General features: G+C 41.0%; 1 pseudogene; it reads left to right on the top strand.

Moving 5' to 3' along the window:
- The first annotated feature begins 523 nt into the window (after positions 1–523).
- LOC148504006 (5S ribosomal RNA) lies at positions 524–642 on the top strand (annotated as a pseudogene).
- Positions 643–20,918: the final 20,276 nt, after the last annotated feature.

Raw genomic sequence — 20,918 nt, 5'->3', positions numbered from 1 at the left:
TGTCAGTAGCCATTTTGCTATCCCAATGCACTGATTTTTTGATGGTCCAATATACAGAAATGTATGGGATTTAATTACCCTACTAATATGTCTTGTATGCATAATCAATACTATTAGAACCATTAGGATTCATTGATTCATTGGTGCATATTTGATGTATAATGTTGGATCATCGGTGGGGTTTAATTCCATGGCTGTTGTGACCCTGCATAATATACATAACTTAACATACTTGGAGCTGTGAGCGCGTACATATATGATACATACATGGCATATAGTGATATGATCAAATGTAAAATCAACTCAATAATGTTTGGAGACACGTAATATATGTCATATCATTTGACCGGTAAATACATGTGATAAATGTTGTGTGGAACAAATAAAGTATGCTTTTGCAATACTTTCTTTCAACTGTGTAATTCTTAACAAAGTGAACTTCTCTCAATGAGATAGTCCCACAATCACTCTGTTTTCTGTTTTGTGTTTACCTGGGCATTCACACTTTCCCAAGCGATTACATACCTACAGCCATACCATACTGGGTGTGCCCAATCTCATCTGATCTTGGAAGCTATACAGCATTGGGCCTGGTTAGTACTTGGATGGGAGACCTCCTGGGAATACCAGGTACTGTAGGTTTATCAACTAAGAGTGGATTTGGATGGAGTGGTAACACAGCAGAGCATTCATTTTTATATATCTTTGTTCTTACACGTTCATCAGTTTGGTTTATTTTCAAATCATATGTTAACATACTATTAGGGTTATTATCTGTGGGTACTCCTCTTCCTACATTAGACTCTTATCATATTGGTATAATATGCAGAATTATTCTACAAGCCGTAGGAGTTTTATTACCCTCATTCAATATTTTCGCCATTTCTAAGGTATCATCCTTAACATTTTAAACATTTTGTGATTTTTCCGTGTATCATGGGTTCCTTTGCAATTTTAAATTAAGTCTATTAAATGTATTTTTTTAAAACTTATTTGATGTGAATATCCAATTCAAGAGTGTCCCAGCAACAAGCCCTTCTTTTCTTCTCATAAGGAAGCTCTCAACTGAAGGAAACAGTAATTGACCTGTACTTGTAAAAGAAATTATCTGTAGAATTATAATTTTTTCCTATATCAATAGAGATCATATATTGAGTGAGAACAGGTGTATTTGTTTTAATCAAGATGGGAATTAATTAATATTTACCCTTGTTAGATACATACAGGTAATTACTCTAATAGGAGTTTTTCCGGGAAACTATATATATTTTTTACTTATCTATAATTACCTTTATTACCAGGATTGTTCTCGGATATGATAAATATACAATAGATTCTAAGATATACACCAACTAATATCAATTCCTAATGCATGGGTAACATAATTGATTTACATAATCATTGCAAATAAGAGTCATGGACACTCAGTAATATAATATAATTAGTTTATTGTTGAATAGCAGCATTCAGTGCGTCAGGGTCCATTTTATTTTTCACATTTTTCAAACAATTTTTCACCATTTCTTGCATCTATACTATTTTATAATTTTTCACTTAATAAGGTTTTAATATATAATAATAAAGGTTATATTTTATTTAATAATTATTAGTTCTCTCTTTGTGCCCCCATACAGGACATCTCTTTTCCAATTCTGTTGGAGTATTGATTTATGACTTCTTATTTTTGTCTTGGGCTGCACCCCCATACTGTGATATTGGCATAATTGGTAAACACTGGGGTCATTAATAATATCAGTTAGTGCAGTGGTCCTCTGTTCCTTTTCCCTGTAATTCGACATTGCTGTTTTTACTTGCTGTGCAGTGCAAAAATTGCTAGTAAGCATGTACAGTAAAGTCATTTTCTAAATGTTTGTCTTTTTCATGTTAACACTATTAGGCCTGGCAGGTAGGAGGAATTGTCCATCCCTGTTTTTTTTTAAAGCTGGTAACCCTACTTCCATCTGAGTTAGTGATGGAATGCTATGGACGTTCCTGGGTGGTGTCTGGGAGGTGGCCTGAACTCAATGCATAAAAAAGTGGCTCATGTTATGGGAGTGGATCCACCGCCACAGAGGCCATGTCTAGAGAATTTTCAAAAGGAGACACTGCTCCAGCAATAAGGTGTCAAGTGTTGATGGTGCAAGTGGTGCTACGCCGATGGTTGAGTGTTTACAACCACTGGCGGAGTTGCACTGTCCATGAGCATTGAATGTGGCTGTCTCAGAGCCTGCACAATCCAGCACACAATAGTATACAAGAAACAGGCTGAAACTAGCATTTGCATACTATCGCAGCTACAAATCCAGAAAATATCCCAGTTACACATGTATTAGTGTCCACCTCTGTATCAGGCTCCTGGTAACAAGTTTGTTTAATGGCATTGTTAGTACTATTTATATTATAAAGAAGAGATGTATTACTAAGTCACACAGTCAGTGTCCTAGACGGAACGGAGCTTGAGGAGAACATACAGATCTCCAGCCGGTAAATATATGTGGGTATTGGCCAAGGTTGGATTATAGGTGGGGCTGACGGGGGTGGTCGTCCAGGGGCCCCCCCACATTGGGGGCTCCCACACTGCTGCAAACATTTCCCGAAAGCTGACAACTCAAAACTCTACCTGACTGGCTCCCGGGCCAGCAGCATCAAACACTCAGCACATATAATTCATTGAGTGAGCATCCGTGCCTGACTATAGAAGCCCCACCCCCTCACTGATCTATTGCCGCAATTCCCTGTAGCTCCCTCCATCTCTATCTCCATCCCTCCCCCTCTCTCACTATGTCACTTCATGTTCCTCCTTCTCTCTCTTTCTCTCTGTCCCTCCCTTTCTCTATCCCTCCCCTTCTCTCTCTTTCTTCCTGTCTTCTCCTTCCTCCCTCCCTTCCCCCTTCCTCACCCCTCTCTCTCTGTCTCCTTCCCTGTCCCTTCCACCTTCCCCCCTCTCTATCTATATATATATATATAGATATATATCCAGAGCCGTAACCAGACTTTTTGGTGCCCTGTGCCAGAAAGAGCATTGGCGTCCCCCTCATTTTTCAAAAGGACATAATGCACCCAAAAAAGGGGAATGGCCTCATGCTGAAGGGCCAGGGAAGAGATAGGGGAGGCCAGGAGATGCTGGGGATGAAATAAGAGGAAGCTACAAGTGAGAATGATATTAAACAGACATTTGAAAGGCCCAAACAGTGCCCCCTGCCCTGTGGCGCCCTGTGCCATGGCACCGGCTGCACTACCCTAGCTACGGCCCTGTATATATCTCTCTAAATCTATCTCTATATATGTTGTCAAAGTCAAATAATTGGATATGATCGCATTACAATTATTATTGTATGTATTACTAGGACGCTACTTTGCATCGGTGCAATCCGATGCACTAAAATGCGTATCCACAACACACATACGCTGATGCACATAAAGCATATATATATATATATATATATATATATATATATATACACACACAGACGCTCATATGCAGATGCACATACTTATACATGGATGCTCATCTGTATATATTCACGTACATACACTTAGACGCACATTTGCTATTTCAACACACAGACGCACATATGCGAACGCATATGTGCAAAATGGTTCACACACATTATAGTTAATAACCAGAGTTATTAAGGGTATTGTTATCTAATAATTATGATGTGAAATGTACTTAAAGGAGATCTAAGGTTCAGAATACAGTGGACATATCATGTTTGGTATCATACTAAATCCCTGTTTATTTGCAGGCTTCCGTTTCTATCGGCAAAGAAGTCGCATCATGCGTCCGCTAGTTATGGATGATAGGGAGTTATTGTTTAGAATGTTATTACTAGTATGCAGTGTCTGTAGCCAGTTTTAACCAGTTGTTTGGCGGGAAACTACACAATGTGACCATTTCTAGGATTGAGCCATACCCATGATGACACAGTATGAACTGACCAATGACCAGATTGACCAGAAGCAAGAACCAATAAGAACCTGTCAATTTGTCTCTTTGTTAACTCTGAAACCTGTAAGGTATATAAGCTGTGTGCTGACCTCAGTGTACAGACATCTTCTTGCGACCGCAGACGTCTGGATTGATGACTGTATACTGGGACCAGTGTGCACGCATATGTATCGAGTTGTACTATTTTCATTGCTTTTTACTCTAAGTGTTAAATCTTACATCGTGTTACCCCTTTTTACATAAATGACTTTTTGTGCTTTGGAACCACACGATTGGACTGGAAAGCAATTCTTTCTCAAGCAACTTGCAGTGCTAAATAGCAACTTACAGGTATTACTAGACGGGGGCTCGCGACTGATATCACGTTACCGGAGATCACGCATAGCTTACAGATTTCGATTCCTCAACAAAGGGTGGACGCGTCATATACGGGTAAGAACCAATCTGTTTAAAGCCTGTCTAGCGCTTTATGTTGTGAAACCGAATATCCGTTTTCGTGTGATCTAAGGAGCGCTGATTAGAATCCAGGGACAAGAGAGAAAAGTCAGTTTCTTTTATTGTCACTTTTGCGCTGAAATAGGTGATTCGCAAATAGCGTATGCATCTTCCCTGTAATACTGCCACATGTTTAAGCAATCGTTTTGATAGATAGTCTTGTATCATTTGTTAAAACCTCTGAATAGATATTGTCATGGAGGGAAAGCATTTTTTCTGGCCAGAAAACAAAGGTATATGAATGTGAACGTGTGCTTGTGATGTGAAAAGGAAAAAGAAAAACGTAAAAGGTTTTTGCTTTTTGAACTGTTGAAAATAGACAGGGCCGGCAAGGTGTCCAAGAGGCGGCTAGGACAGCCGTAGCAGTATACATAGCAGGTATAACTGGGCGAGAAAACGGAGGTTGTTTTCTCGGCCGAATCCCCAATAATAATCGCAAAGTCCATTGTTTTAGTGTCTCTGGACCACATGGTGGTGTAAACCGTGATTGCGACTTGGGGGTGGTGGGAGGAAATCACTGGCAAGGGTAAGTGTTTTTTCAATACTTAAATTCTACCAGTGGAGAGTAACTCAAAGTAGGAAGCGGTCGGACAAAGCTTGGTATAATTTGTCCGGAAAGCAGAATAATTGCATAGGCTATTTTCTGTTTCCATGTTGTGCACGCTAACGGAAAAATGCTTAGCGGTCAGCGGTGCATAACGGGTGGAATTGAGTGGACGCAGCTTGTTTAATTTGTCCAGCGGTCAAAATCTCTAGTGAAAGTAGCCAAAGCGTTGTACCAGATGGGTGCTAAGCAGTCGCTAGGGATGGTCGAGCTTATGAATGGGCTGATTGGATTGGCAAGGTATATAATGAATGTGAAGTATGGCGAGTATGCTACAGCGTACTGCGACATATGGGTCAAGATGACCAAAGAATGTATGAAACCCAAGTGGCAAAGTAGTTTGCCGAAAATCAGCGTACTCATGCCGCAAAGCAGCATGCCGCCAGGTAGCATACCCACGCTGCAAGGTAGTGTCATAAAGAAGATACCATATGCGGCTGCAGGTGAAAGTACAGCCGATACCAAAAACAAAAAAATCGTAATAAGTAACTTATACCCTGTTTTAAGTCACCTTAAGGAAAATGTTATTGAAGAAGATGATGAACCTACTGTAATTTCAGCCATTGCACATGCTGTTAATATATTAGATGTTCCACAGAGAGGAAAGGCAGCGATCCAACCAGTAGGGCCAGCAGCTGAAATTGAGACTAGTGGAGACCGTAATAGAAGAGGTAACATCCATAGTACTGAAACAATAAGTCCAATTGTTAATCCTGAACATAGTGATGTGGTACGGTAGGTATTCATACTGTCCGTACAATTGCAGTTCCCAATGGGAAACCGGACAAAGATGGTGTAGTTACTATCAGGAATGTAGCAATACATTGTCCATGGACAAGAGCAGAACTACATTCAATTATGTCAGACTTCCCAGACCCTAGGAAAGAGTTAGGCAAATGCCAGAAATTTGTTAAAGATTTAGGTAATGCTCATGAGCCAACTAATAAAGATTGTTAAGGGCCTGTCTCCCTTCCAATACTGATGTACAAAAGTTTATTAAGGATTGTGTATTGGAAGAGGATGAATCCTTAACGGATGAGGATAACCAGGTAAATATAAAATGTTTAATCACGCAGTTGGCCATATATTTTTCAGTGGTAGTGAACTGGAGTAAAATTTCACTATTAAACAAAAAGATAGTGAATCTGCAGCAGATTATTTTGCCAGAGCACTGCTAGCAATAACCCAGTACACAGGGATAGCAGATATTAAAGATGATGTACCCCACGGGGAAGTAGCTGTAATGGTACTAATGGATGGTCTCAAGGATAATCTAAAGACCAGGGTGCAAACCTCTCTACCTAACTGGAGAGGAATTACTGCAGATGCACTTAGAGAATCTGCCATAGAACATAAGAACATTTCCAAAAAGAAAGATTCACAGAGTGAGAGGTTAATGGCAGTGAGCATTCAGGCTTTAGAGGAATTACCTACACAGTCACATAACTACAACATATACCAGCAACGAGGTCATACAGTAAGGTGTTATAATTGCAATAAAGAAGGACACCTAAAGAGGGACTGTAAATTGAGAAATTGGGGGCCACCTAAGAAGGGAACACCTAGGTACACTCAGAGAGGACACTCGCAAGATTCAGGAGATTTCCAGTGATTACCCGCTCCCATAGTGACAGCCAATGCTCTGCTGGAGGATGATAGTCAGTGCTAGGGGTCAGGTCAAACCTGTAGTCTACAGCCAGTCAGGTTATCTGAGAGTACTAGGGAAGAACCTACAATGACAGTTGATATATCTGGTACTAAACACACTTTTCTTGTAGATACAGATCCGTGATAACTTCTCCATTTAATTTACAGGTTACCAATAAGACCATACCAGCAATGGGAGTAATGGGGAGGGTACAGCATTACCCTTTAACCAGATCTGCAGATGTTACTATTGGGCCGCTGCAAACCAAGCATTCCTTCCTCCCGGCAGCGGCGGCTCCTACTAACCTGCTGGGAAGGGATTTGCTGTGTAAAATGGGATGTGTCATATACTGTACCCCTGATGGTATATTCCTAGATATACCGAAAAAGGTTGCGCATGAGGTACAGGATATATTGGATACACCACAAAGGTTAATGTTGCACTCTGCCATTTTAGAGCAAAGTCCATCTCATGTAAAAGAGATGTTATTGCAAATACCGGGTTCCCTCTGGACCAAAGATTGACAAGACACTGGATTGATGGCAAACGTAGCCCCTGTAATGGTTAACTTGAAGAGTGGTAGGCAGGCTCCAAAAATCCCTCAGTACCCATTAAAGCCTGAGGTGGAGCTAGGGGTGTATCCCATAATTGCGAGGTTATTGCAACAAGGGATTTTAATTCATACAGCTAGTCCAGCCAACAGTCCTATTTTTCCAGTGAAGAAGGCTGGGGGGAGGGGCTATAGATTAGTATATGATCTTAGGGGGTTAACAAAGTTGTTGAAAGCCAATTCCCCGTAGTTCCCAATACAGCTGTCATCCTCATGCAGATTCCACCATTAGCTACTCATTTTACTGTCATTGATTTATGTTCTGCTTTCTTCTCTGTTCCTATTCACCCTGACTGTCAATATCTATTTGCATTTTCCTACAGAGGGGTACAATACACATGGACACGATTGCCCTAGGTTTTCATAGATAGCCCCAGTATTTTCTCTCAGGCCTTACACAACTGTTTGCAATCTTTTCAACCAAGCAATGGATCTGTCCTCATTCAATATGTAGATAATTTGTTGTTGTGCTCTGATTCATTTATGTCATGTTTAAATGATACTAAACTGTTATTGCTTCATCTCTCGCAAACAGGGCACAAGGTTGCAAAGGACAAATTACAGCCATGCCAGACTAAGGTCAAATACTTGGGACACTGTCTAACCCAGGGGCTGACACTTGACAACGGACAGAATTTAGGCCATACAAACCATGACACTGCTACAAAACCAGCAGCAAATCCATACCTTCTTTCGCATGTGTGGATACTGCAGGACGTGGACCCCAGGTTTTTCTGTTTTGGCATTACCATTGCAGGACTTAGTTTCATCCTCAAAACCCCCACACACACACTGAGGAGACAGAGCAGGCTTTCCTTAACTTTAAGGATAGTCTGACAAAAGTACCTGCCCTGGGAATACCACATTATGAAAAACCCTTTGAGTTATATTGTACAGAAGCTGATGGCTGTGCAGCAGGTATCCTCACACAGAAACATGGTGATGCTAGCAGACTTGTAGCATACTACAGTGCACAATTGGACACTGTGGCAAGATCACTCCCTAAGTGTTTAAGAAGTGTAGCTGCAACTGCTCTTCTGGTAAATAAGTGCGAGGACGTAGTATTAGGGCATGATACAACTGTCTATACACCACATGCAGTATCTGCTTTGTTAATTTCCACCCAAACCAGACATGTCTCTTCAGCAAGGTTCATGAAATGGGAACTAGCTCTGATGGAACTTGCAAATATTACCATTAAAAGGTGCAATACGTTAAATCCAGCAACGTACTTACTATATGTGCCTCGAAATGCACAAATAGTGGAGGAAGGTGAGTTTCTGGTTGAAGGTGAGTTCTGCAGGTATGCTGATACACATGATTGTATGGAATATTTGAATCAGACCTTTACTGCAAGACCAGACATACGTGACGCACCATTAGAAGATGTAGATTTGACATTTTACACGGATGGAAGTTGTCATAGACAGACAGACACAGGAGAATTATGCACAGGTTATGCTGTTGCAAATGACAAGGATGTTATAGAAGCTGAACCACTTGGTCCACCTCACTTAGCCCAGGTGGCTGAACTGGTGGCATTAAGTAGAGCGTGTGAATTGGCAGAAGGTAAATCAGCTAATATATACACTGACTCTAGGTATGCCTTCGGGGTAGTACATGATTTTGGGGCTCTTTGGCGTCTTAGGAACTTTATGACAGCAGCAGGCACACCAGTGGCACATTCACAACACATAAAAGGACTTCTGACAGCAATTCAATTACCAAAGGCAGTACCTGTCATTAAATGCAAAGCCCACACATGTGAAGAAGACCCAGTGTCAATGGGCAATAACAGAGCAGATGAAGCTGCTAAATGGGCAGCAGAGTTACACATAAACATAACAACTAACAAAGTGATGGTCTTCCAGATAATAGACACACAGAAATTAATTGAAATGCAAGATTTGTGTTCCCTACAGGAAAAGGCGGTCTGGAGATCGAAGGGATGTGGTCAGGAGTCCTCTGGACTCTGGAGAGATGGACAAGGTAGGCCTGTTGCTCCCAGGGCAAACTACCCAAGCTTGGCTGAGGCAGCGCACGGTCTGACTCACCTGGGAAAAGAAGGCCAGAGCATATTGGTGTGCACTCGGATTTTCTTCTCAGGCTGGAAAGAGAGCAATGTCCTGTCTGACTTGTTTGAGGAAAAATGTCAGGAAGACAATACCAACTGAGCCATCCCATATCCCACCGACAGATGGTCCTTTTCAGGTAATACAAATTGACTTCATTCATTTACCACCTTGCAGGAATCTCAAGTATGTATTAGTTTATACTGATGTATTTTCTAATTGGGTAGAGGCTTATCCAGCTGCCACTAATACTGCTGTTTTTACTGCTAAAAAGATTGTTCAGGAGGTTGTATGCAGATACGGTATCCCTAGAATCATAGATAGTGATAGAGGTACTAATTTCACTGGTGATGTTTTCCAGAACATGTGTAAGCTTATGGGAATTAATAGTAGACTTCACACCCCCTACCGACCGCAAGCCAGTGCGAAGGTGGAGAGAGTGAACGGTACTATTAAGAATAAACTAAGTAAGATCATGGCTGAAACTGGATTAGGATGGCCAGAAGCCTTACCGCTCGTCCTCCATAGCATCAGAATCACTCCCAGATCTCCTCTTAATCTGTCCCACTTTGAGATACTGTTTGGAAGGCAACCTCATTTTATAAGTCCACAGGATGATTTGAAGTGTAATAATGAGGTTACTGTGCGATATCTTATAAAAATGAGTAGACAGTTGAAACAACTGCAACAGAAACTGAAAATGTTGTTACCTGATATGCCAGAAACAAACTGTAATGATGTTGAACCTGGAGAATATGATCTGAAATTTCTTACGCTCAGGTTGTTTGACAGACTGGTGGGAAGGTCCTTACCAGGTGTCGATGACAAGTACCACATCTGTGAAAGTAGCAGAAAGAGATACCTGGGTCCATTCCACTCACTGTGGAAAGGTCAACCACCCAAAGGAGGTATCAGGCGGAGTCAAGACAGACAACGTGGACTTGTTGATTGCGAACCTGTTCCGGGAGAACTAAAGACTGCAGTGAAAACACCTGAGCCGGAGACGTATGCAGATTACTATTCCAGCAATGGAGTGGTGATCTGTTTCTGTGTCTTGTTCCAGGGTTCTTCTCATTCTTAATTGTTTCAGGATTTCCTATTTCTGTGATGGAGGACAGATGACGGAGAGGGAAGCCGATAGTGATGTCGATAGAGTGAGGTCAGAGGAGAGAGCAATAGAACAATCGGGACAATCTATGGTCAAACTCAGTTCAGGGATTGTTAAGAGATTTGTTAGCCTTGGAACTCGGAGACAGTTTGAGGGGTTATTGTCTGAGGAATATTGTATTTGTGAGTACTGTGGATCCCTAGTTGATGAAATGCATCCAGCGATGCCAGTCCAAGAGTAATCTGTATTTGGGCGGGCATCCTTTAGAGGATTACCATTCCTTAGTGGGTAAGGTTTTAAACCAGACTGAAGTTGGGTGTGCACTCACATGCCTCAGGGACAACATAATGTAGGATTAGTACCATTCCCATTAAATTTCTCTGAGGTCCTTGAATTACGGGGAGGAAGGTCCATAGACGGGAATTATAACATCATGAGGCCCCCTATTTTAAAGCTGCGCCAACACTCCATAGATCGGTCTCTGCTGTGTCTGAACATTTCATACATAGAAAGACTGGAGAATTGGGAAGCAGACTTATTGGATCAGACAATGGCTCGCCACACCAGTAGTGATGAACAGCAGAGACGAAGACATAGGAACAAACCGAATGTGGTATCCATTGGAAAAGTTTCTGTGGGTTATTGTAAAAATGTTATTTAGGCTGAAACATGACTTGAACAGATGAGGACAATAGGCATAGGTAGTTTTGTTAAAACTTTATGTGATATTGTGCAGGATCGTAATATACCATATGTCCTCCCAGATAATGTATACTATGTTTCTGTGTTTGTGGAAGAAGGGCATTTTCTTGGTTATCTCCAAGTTCCAAGGGTTTATGTTTTATAGGTAACTTGGTCCCAGAGGTAATGACCCTTACACATGATGAAATGATTGGTATCCATAAAACTGCACCACCCCCATACATACACACACAGTATGAACATAGTGACAAAAGAAATATGATCCCTGGTGATGTACATACAGCCACACAGTTGATTAGTGAAACAACTGGCTTCCAAATTTTGGTAGCATTAGATCCCATCAGGATCACTGGGGGAACTTTAAATTTTAGATACATCCAAGACCTGGCTAAATTAATAGACAACATCACCGAGATGTATGATGACACAGGTATACAGGTAAGGAGCTACAGGCTTATAAAAAGGAATTGGTACAACATAGGCTAGTGTTAAACTACCTGACATCTATTACTGGTGGATATTGCGTGACTTTGGCCACCCAATCTGGTGCCAAGTGTTGCACGCACATCACCAATAATACTAATGACCCCAAAGAGGTGATTGACCGGAGAATGGATGAAACCCTACAACTGAAGTGGGAATTTCAGAAGGACGATGATACTTCCTTGTATGAGATGAAGGAAGAGGTAGAGAAATGTTCTCGTGGTTAAACCCTATAAAATGGTTCTCCGGTCTAGGGCAGTGGGCCCAGGAAATGATTGCTAGTGTAGGTAAGCTTCTTATTCTTATACTTGTTGTCATTTTAGTAATTGGTTTGTGTCAGATGTGTTCTTACTGTTTTTTAAAGTGTGGAAAATGTACAACCAAGGTAAATCATGAAAAGGAAATCCTAATGGCGGTGAGTGGTGGTGGTATAGGTATTAAGGTTGATGAAGAACTGCATTACAATCCTGAAATTGAATGTACCTTCAGATAATAATATGTGAATAGGCTTGGTCATGTATAATAAAATATATTGTAAATGTTCCGTTAAACATCATAGATAATGTAGTCTCAATTCCCCCAAACTTCCTTTATAGGTTCGATGAGGTCCCACATCCTACGAATGGTCCCCTAAAGATCTGCTAAGTGCGTATAAGGGTTGTTTTACCCTTTCTTGAAATGCATTATTGACGGTTCAATGACCGAGTTGTGTCATACCATTTAGAACATTGAATAATAATTTATTATGCATGACTAAGTAGGTTAAGAATAGAATGTGATAGTTTTGTTTGCTATGAAAGGGTGGACTGTCAAAATCAAATAATTGGATACGATCGCATTACAATTATTATCTGACTATATAGTCGTCTATGGTCTGATGATGTATTACTAGCACGCTACTTTGCCGATGCGCTAAAATGCATATCCACAACACACATGATGCACATAATACACACATATATATATACACACAGATGCTAATATGCGGATGCACATACTTACACATGGATGCTCATCTGTATATATTCACATACATACACATAGACGCACATTTGCTATTTCAACACACAGACGCACATATGCGAACGCATATGTGCAAAATGGTTCACACACATTATAGTTAATAACCAGAGTTATTAAGGGTATTGTTATCTAATAATTATGATGTGAAATGTACTTAAAGGAGATCTAAGGTTCAGAATACAGTGGACATATCATGTTTGGTATCATACTAAATCCCTGTTTATTTGCAGACATCCGTTTCTATCGGCAAAGAAGTCGCATCATGCGTCTGCTAGTTATGGATGATAGGGAGTTATTGTTTAGAATGTTATTACTAGTATGCAGTGTCTGTAGCCAGTTTTAACCAGTTGTTCGGTGGGAAACTATACAATATGACCATTGGAGGACTGAGCCATACCCCTGATGACACCGTATCAACTGACCAATGACCAGATTGACCAGAAGCAAGAACCAATAAGAACCTGTCAATTTGTCTCTTTGTTAACTCTGAAACCTGTAAGGTATATAAGCTGTGTGCTGACCTCAGTGTACAGATATCTTCTTGCGACCGCAGACATCTGGATTGATGACTGTATACTGGGACCAGTGCGCACGCATATGTATCGAGTTGTACTATTTTCATTGCTTTTTACTCTAAGTGTTAAATCTTACATCGTGTTATCCCTTTTTACACAAATAACTTTTTGTGCTTTGGAACCACACGATTGGACTGGAAAGCAATTCTTTCTTAAGCGACTTGCAGCACTAAATAGCAACTTATAGGTATTAATAATGTATACATATATAACCGCATTACATTTAAAAAAAAAAAAGAAAAAAAAAAAGCAACACCTGCACCGCATTACCTCCCAAACACACCATTGGCCTAATATGATTACACTTACCACTCCAGCTAGTTCCTGCACACACCTGCACCGCATCACCAATCAGCAAGTCCCTACACACACCTGTACCACATTACCTTTCAAACACATCATTGGCCCATTATGATTACACTTATCACTCCAGCAAGTCCCTGCACACACCTGCACCGCATTACCTCTCAAACACACCATTGGCCTAATATGATTACACTTACCACTCCAGCTAGTTCCTGCACACACCTGCACCGCATCACCAATCAGCAAGTCCCTGCACACACCTGCACCATATTACCTATCAAACACACCAGTGGCCTAATCTGATTAAATTCATCACTCCAGCTAGTTCCTGCACACACCTGCACCACATCACCATTCAGCAAGTCCCTGCACACACCTGCACCACATTACCTTTCAAACACACCATTGGCCCCATGAGTCACCTGATCACACCCCCACCCCCGGAAGTGCCCTACATAAGAACCTCAGAAGCATTGATCCTCTCACACCTCCTTGAAGAAGGCACCTGTGCCGAAACGCGTTGGAGACCCTCACATCAAACCCGACACCGATCCAGGCTGACCTCCACTAAAGATCCCCATCCCCACCAGGGACCACCAGTGCAGAAAGATCTCAGCCCACCCGCCTGCTGGTCCACACCGCTCACACCTCCAGTGACCGGCTCCACCCCGGACCAGCCCCTCTCCCCCCCTGCTCCCAGGCGTGCTCAGCAACTCACTCCTGGCCAGGGGTGTCTCCACCGACGATCCCCATTTCCACGAGGGACCGTCAGTGATAAGAGCATCCCGCACATCCGGCCGCAAGTCCGCCCAGCCAACATCGCCAGTGACCAGTTCCATCCCGGTCACACTTTCCACATCCCCCCTCCTCCCTGGCTTTTTTTGAATCAGTATCCCAGGCAGACCACCCCCCAGGGGTGGTCCCAGCACACACGCTGCAACCCAGCCTCCCAGTAGCTCACCCATCCACACCTCTGGCTCTGCACCACCAGCGGCACGACCAGGAGCCAATTTCAGCTGCATACTACTGTCGCTGACCTCCGCAGACCAATCAGAACAGCCGTGCACTTGCAGCACACCAGCAACACGCTGATCCAGCTCACCAACAAACCTGCAGCTTCCAACCAATCTGCAACGGCCGCAACGTCGACCTACATCACCACAACAAAAAACCTACCGGTAGGTAAGTACTGCCAAGACTCACACCAACACGCGGGATGCCGCACAGGTGTTCCAACCCACTCTGCAAATCCCCCCACTCCCCGAGACTTCCTAGACTGTCGACCATAGGTCCAGCAGGGGTGACGTGCAAGGTCACTGAACCGCACGGGAAGGAGCCCCCTAAAAGGGTCCACCTACCTCCCCAGTCTCATCACCACTCATCACTGAACCCCACCCACCTGCCCGGGATCTTAACAGAGCAGCATTGTGACTACTCAATAAAAGATTTTGCCCAAAATTACTGTGTCTCGCTGGCCTCATTTTGATCCTATTCCATTCCCCTTTTCACATTACTCCAAACTACACTCCATACCCAATCACACCCTCCTCACTCCCAAAACATCACCACCACCAGAAGAAACATTCTAATTAACACCACTCACAAACACACACAAGTCATCACCAGTACTAGCAGGAAGAGCGCACCTTACCCCCCCTACCCCCATACATTTTCAGTGTGGGAAAGGTACTCCCACACAAAGGTGCAGCACCCCGAAACCACAACACACCACCCCCTGGTCAACGAGAGCGCAGTTCTACCGCCCATCTTCGCACATATGCGAACGCATATGTGCAAAATGGTTCACACACATTATAGTTAATAACCAGAGTTATTAAGGGTATTGTTATCTAATAATTATGATGTGAAATGTACTTAAAGGAGATCTAAGGTTCAGAATACAGTGGACATATCATGTTTGGTATCATACTAAATCCCTGTTTATTTGCAGACATCCGTTTCTATCGGCAAAGAAGTCGCATCATGCGTCCGCTAGTTATGGATGATAGGGAGTTATTGTTTAGAGTGTTATTACTAGTATGCAGTGTCTGTAGCCAGTTTTAACCAGTTGTTCGGTGGGAAACTATACAATATGACCATTGGAGGGCTAAGCCATACCCCTGATGACACCGTATGAACTGACCAATGACCAGATTGACCAGAAGCAAGAACCAATAAGAACCTGTCAATTTGTCTCTTTGTTAACTCTGAAACCTGTAAGGTATATAAGCTGTGTGCTGGCCTCAGTGTACAGACATCTTCTTGCGACCGCAGACATCTGGATTGATGACTGTATACTGGGACCAGTGCGCACGCATATGTATCGAGTTGTACTATTTTCATTGCTTTTTACTCTAAGTGTTAAATCTTACATCGTGTTACCCCTTTTACACAAATAACTTTTTGTGCTTTGGAACCACACGATTGGACTGGAAAGCAATTATTTCTTAAGCGACTTGCAGCACTAAATAGCAACTTATAGGTATTAATAATGTATACATATATAACTAGCCTGACTGGTCCAGCACTCCAGTTACTGTTTAGTCCTTGTTCCGTGCATTCCGTATTAGTAGGTATAAACTTAAAGTTAGTCTGAGCAGCGGCACTGGAAGAGTTGAAACTAAAGCAAAACCTTTATTACTTAATGCTACAATGTTTCAGGGCTATAAAGCCTTTTTATCAACAGACAAATACATTATATAAGTTCTTACCTTTAAATAGCAACACCCGATAGTGCTCACAACAGCCCCCGGGGCCACTCGCATTTGCACACTGAAGGGCATACACCTTTTGGCATACGGTTTCTATAATGTGGACATTAGTGTGATGTAGTAATGCTAATACCCTATTTCCTGATGTTTTAGTAGGTTGCTAAGGACTCTATGTACTAAGCAGTGATAAGTGACAGAGTGAAAAGTGATAAGTCTGTAATAAGTGCCAGCCAATCAGCTCCCAACTGTAATTTTTCAAACACAGCCTGTGAGATGACAGTAGGGAGCTGATTGGCTGGCACTTATCACAGACTTATCATTTTTCACTCTGTCACTTATCACTGCTTAGTACATAGACCCCTAAATATGTTATCCGTTTCTAAATATTTTTGATTGTATTTTATTATTTTTGTACCTAATGGTGTTGGTGCTTATAATATTCATTTTTATTCCACAGCCCTGGATGTACTTTAGCATCCATGCTATTGGTAATTGCCCTCATTTCCCGATAACAGGAAAAAAGACTTATCTGTGATCCATTGTATTGGTGGCATAATGTATATGCTTGTCCTCATCTCCTGATAGGAGATCTTATCACAACATACAAAAACAGACAAAAAACAAACATAAAACAATACACAAAACAATATAAGGCTCTAAATGTATATAGAACGGGGAAGGGGACTGATCACCATATAAATGTATAAGAAATTCCAGAAGTGAAAGGGATGTACTGGTAAAATATATAAAGTGTATGCTTAAAATATGATAAGTCAGTATGGGTATACATAAAATAATGTGTACATAAAATAATAATATTAATACAATTAATAGATCCTGCAAGTATTACAGTGGTAGAAGCCAGGTGTAGTGCTATCCAACCAAGTTAGTTTTTTCTCCTTGAGGTGGCTCTTCACAAGTTTATTTCTTATGGTGGGTGCCATTTTGTATACTATCATCGGCTTATTGGGTAAGATTTGTTTCAAATCCTCGTCGGCTAATAAAATATGCCAGTGTTTGTTCAGACTTGCCTCTAGAAGTCTGCTCTGACCTGAATAGTTGGTGATGAAGAGAGTTTCTAGTGCATTCTGCCTTTTGTTCTCTTTATAGTGTAACAGAGGATCTCTGCCCAAGGATTGAATTTCCACTTTATTCTTTTCCACTAATTCCATACAGTATTTTTTCTCTTTAAATTGCAAGAGTAGATCAGTGGATTGTTTCTCAAAGTCTTCTATCTTTGAGCAATTCCTCCTGACTATTCTCAATTGTCCTCTAGGAATGTTTGAAATCCAACTTTTATAATGATTACTGTGGGCATCAAGATAGCTATTACAGTCCACAGTTTTGGTATAGGTCTTGGTTTCAATTCTTCCTTGATATATGAAGATCGTAAGGTCTAAGAAATGTATGCAGGTATTACTCACTTCACTTGTAAACTCCAGGTTCTCCTCATTTTGGTTTATATACTGAATGAATTGGTTAAGGTTTTCTTTCTCCTTTTTTTATTGCCATTCGCATTCAGGGTAGTTGGTTCCCTGTCTATTTCCCTGGCACCTACTGTATATATATATAGTTAAGCGCAGCCTTACACATTCCCATTTTTTCAGTACACATTAGAGGTTGCATTTAATGACACTATAGCGGAAAACATTCACAGTCTATAGTATAGTGCTATCGATTTACAATATTCAGAATATTATTTATATGTCAATGTCATAATAATTGCCTATACCAGTGACATACTGTATATGTATAAATGTATATGGTGCACGCCTATTTATATCCATCTTATTGAGGCTACATTCTTTTAATTTTTGGATTTTAACAAAAATTATAAATATGTTTTATGTCAGAAGACAAAATGTATAGATCCTTATTTTAATAGCTACAAAATTCTAATTATAAAGCTTTTTATAACTTGTTGGAGGTGCTATTATGGAGCAAGGCTTGTGTTGTTTGAGACATTCTACATATGGGAGTTGGCAGTTTCATTGTTGGGCTGGATGTACTAAATGCAAAAATGTGGTAAAACCCCAGAAAATTCAGTTTTTGGGGGTTTTACCGCATACCCCATATGTACAAAGCACCGGAATGTTTCATCCCCATTGGTACCCAATAGAAACCTATGGGTTTCTTTTCAGGGTGCTCTCCTGAGAGGGATCCAATCGGATTCCTCTCATCACTCCCCCTCGGCCCCGCGGCCTTCTGCGCTTGCGTAGAAGGATGTCAGAAGGACTTCTACGTGTTAAATCCGGAAGACCCTCACTCCGGGCGCATCGCAAAGGACAGCTCTTATCGGGAGAGCTGTCCTTTACAATATTCTAAGTATACACCGCAGTAATCAACCGCATTATGTACCCAATGAGAGACGGGATGTACTCATTGCGGATGCGATGCTTAGTATATCCCGCCCTGTGACAGTTGCTGCTGGTTCCCTCTGAGAGACAGAGGGCCTGAGTCAGACCTGGACGCTAAGCTGCGATCGCTCGCTATGGGTGATTGTCACCTGTCTGCGCATGCATATGCAGAGAAATACGCATGCACGAACCAGTCACTGCGTCCGGGGTTCATGATCTCGTAGTACACAGACTGGACGCTACTTTGAGTCACAGTGCCATTTGTGAGTGGTAACAGGGGAAGGTGCTTGTGAATGGGAGAGTGGTGCTGTGAATGCAGATGGGTGTCAAAATGGAGTTTTATGGGTGTGCATAATTAGCAAGGAAGCGTCATTGTGCATGTCACTTGGTTGTATTTCAAGTGCGCCAAGTTCGCACCGAGTTTTGTAAACCTTGAGTAGAAGTATGTGTGGGGTGGGCTGTTCGGGGCAAACTTGGTGCTTTATGGGAGATATCTAGATGTGTTTATATTTGGGATGGGGATGTTGACACAGCTCTTTCTTTTGTCACTTATCTTAAGTCTAACACTTTTGGTCTTTCCTTTACACACACTCTTCACCCCACTCATATTAACTTTTTGGACATTGCCCTCTCGATCAGGAACCAATCCGTACACACAAAAATGTTCCGGAAGGAAGTGGATTGTAATAACTATTTAAACTATTTTAGTTGCCATCATATGAAATGGAAAAATAATATTCCAAAAGGTCAATATCTCAGGATTAAACATAATTGTACTAATATTGAAGATTTTCATGAACAAGCTAGGACACTTACGGTTGCCTTTTTAGATCAAGGCTATCCTATAGGTCTTTTACAGGAGGCTCTTTTTGAGGCAGTTGCTATAGATAAAGCACAGCTACTATCTAAAGATATTTGTACTGATAAACACAGAGATGGTTTGGTTTCTCAATATGAGTTTCATTTGTCTTTTGTCTCCAATTTTAATGTTTGTACAGATCACGTTTGGAGGATTTTGAAAAAGAATTATCCAATACTTAAAACGCATAGGTTATTAGCACCACACCTAGAAAATGAGCCGTGATTTTTAGGAAAACTAGGAATCTTAAGAATCATCTTTCTCCTAGCCTCTTTGTGAGATCAAAAGAGTGCGTGGAAAGAGGAATTAACTGGTTACAAACTAGACCAAATGGTTGCTTTAAATGTGGAAAACTTGTATGTATTACGTGTAAGTTTATTACCCATAACAGTACAGATTTTTGTTCCTCAGTGTTCAATGTAAAACATTCTATTGAATATTATATTAATTGTCAAACCACATATGTGGTTTATCTTGTTACCTGTATATGTGGAAAACAATATATCGGACGTACCATCAGAACCCTAAATACAAGATTCTTCGAACACAGGAGGAATGTATTATAGACCAACATGTCACACAGTATTTCTCATCATGTTACAATGAAACACAAGGGAGATCCTAATGTCCTCTCATTACAAGGGATAGAATATATTCCACCTACTATTAGGGGAGGGGATCGTTTTGTTAAATCAGCGCAAAGAGAGGCTTATTGGATATTTGCTATGGGCACTTTGACACCAGGTGGCTCAATAAGAATATTGAGCTCAATAACATCTAGGTTAAAGTATTCTCTATTCTATCTTTATTGGTTTACCTTGTTAATAAATTGTTATAGTTGAATATAATTTCTTAGATTAAAATAACATAATATTTGTGTGTATCTGGTTAGTACCAGGTATTGAACCCAAGTATCTGTGTACTGTGTGCAGTCTCATATCTTGTTGAGCTAATGAGGCACATTTTCTTTAAATGATCTATCTATTATATATATAATGCAACTTTTGTTCCAACTAAGAGCTCTACAAATCTATTTCCTTTGAATATGGTGTTTACTATTCTACTACTTTTATGTTATGGTTGGTTTTATAAGAAAATTGTATATTGCTGTCTATGTTGGGAGTTGAACCCAGGTCTCTGGAATCTGTGTGTAGCTTTTTATTCTGTTGAGCCATTGAGGCTCCAGGATTCAAATGAGAGATTTAGATGCAGTTGTTATCTCCTAGTAATCTGTGAGCAATTCCTTTTCTAATGTTAATTAAACCCATGGATTTATTTATTTTTTGTTTTCTAATGACACATTCTTTGTCATAATTGTATTGTTGTCCACAAAGTTTTAACTATTATATGATTATTATATGTGCATTTTAATGATATATTGGATACATATTTACAACTCTAACTGCTGGTTCA

Source organism: Taudactylus pleione, unplaced genomic scaffold, assembly GCF_031769625.1.
Source record: "Taudactylus pleione unplaced genomic scaffold, aTauple2 ptg000471l, whole genome shotgun sequence".
Classification (NCBI taxonomy): domain Eukaryota; kingdom Metazoa; phylum Chordata; class Amphibia; order Anura; family Myobatrachidae; genus Taudactylus; species Taudactylus pleione.
The sequence above is the reverse complement of the archived record's forward strand: the minus strand, read 5'-3'. Positions and strand labels throughout refer to the sequence as shown.